Raw genomic sequence first — 1680 nt, forward strand, 5'->3', positions numbered from 1 at the left:
CACGTAAACTGATTTGTGCAAATCCTGTCAGCTTTTCCACTTTGAAGTAATACCTGAGGTCAAATAATGGAAGCGATTAAGTCCTTCAGCCAGAGTCAGCCAGTAATTCAGAGAGCTGCATTGTTTTTACTGATGATACAAGGATAAACTCGAATTATCCTGTATCTATTAAAAGCAAAATAAAAGTTTTAAGAGACCTATGAAAAATTAAAATACCAAATAAAAACCTTTCAAAAGGAAGTTTTCTATTTTGATTTTGCAGTAGATACAGAAACTCTGCTCAAAGAAATGATTCTTTTTCTCCATGTGCTTAGAAAAGACAATTGTTCTAATGCTAAATCTTTATTCAGTCAAAATACGCTGGGATCTGCTGTGGTTAAAAATAAGTATTAGTAGTTTTAAAATAGTGGCTTAACATAACAAAATTTTATTTTTTGATCATGCAAAGTCACTGTGGGCCCAGCTGCGCTCTATGTAGTCGCTCAGCAATTTAAGGCCGCTTTGATCTTGCGGCTCCACCATTTCAACTGGAGGCCTCTTCCACCATGCCAAGGAGAGGAAAGGAGTTCGTCACTGGTCTGATCTAGAAGTGGCACACACTATTTCCACTCCTGTTGACCTGGTCAAAAGTAGTCCTGCCTACTTAACAAGGGGACTTATACCAGGAAAGAAAGGTCAGATATTGGTGAGCACTAACAATGTCTACCACAATTCTTATATTTACATGATATCAAGGCTGATTGTGGAATGCTAACTCTCAACTCAGAGCAATTCTGCTAAGGATCTCTGAGGACTGAAATAAAATCCCTATCTGATGGCCTAACAATTCTGCCATAGATTTTTGGAGAATCTGGTAAGAAATACAAATAGTTAATATGCTAATCAAACTGGTTATTTCAAATATCCCAACTTCAGTAGGCTGACAAGTGACAGATGAGCAATAATGGCATGTGTCTTTAATTCTCTGACAAACAGCCATAACTGAATAGGTGTTGTTGTAGGTTAAAATGAAAACCGTGTACTTCAGATGCCACATCATTATGGTGTGAAAGTTTACTATGTGCATTCACACTTCTCATCAGCAAAGATGGGGGCGGCAGCAATTCTATCAGAAAAGAGCTCCAGGTCTTATCAAATACTCATAAGTACTTGTTGAGATTCCAAAGCCAAGCTGTGTGAGATAACTTTAGTCTGGAAAAACAACAGGATGTGCACCTGACTTCTTCACTCACAAATAAAAATAATTTTTAAAAAAGAAAGAAAAACTGTCTTGTATCAGAGACATAAAAATGAATTCCTTATCTTCTCACTTTTTCCTAACCAACCAGTTGTGGTCAAGTAAATTCCAACTCATGGTGACCCCATGTATGTCATAACAGAACTGCACTCCATAGGGTTTTCAATGGCTGTAATCTTACAGAGGAGCCCTGGTAGTGCAGTGGTTAAGCATTTGGTTGCTAACTAAAAGGTCGGCAGTTTGAATCCACCAGCCGTTCCTTAGAAATCCTATGGAGCAGTTCTACACTGTTCTGTAGGGTCACTATGAGTCCATTTCCTTAAAAACAAAACAAAAAAAAACCACTGCCATCGAGTCAATTCTGACTTATGGTAACTCCATGTGTTAACAGAATAGAACTGCTCCACAGGGTTTTCTTGGCTATAACCTTTATGGAAGCAGAC

This window comes from Trichechus manatus, unplaced genomic scaffold, assembly GCF_000243295.1.
Source record: "Trichechus manatus latirostris isolate Lorelei unplaced genomic scaffold, TriManLat1.0 scaffold00030, whole genome shotgun sequence".
Classification (NCBI taxonomy): Eukaryota; Metazoa; Chordata; class Mammalia; order Sirenia; family Trichechidae; genus Trichechus; species Trichechus manatus.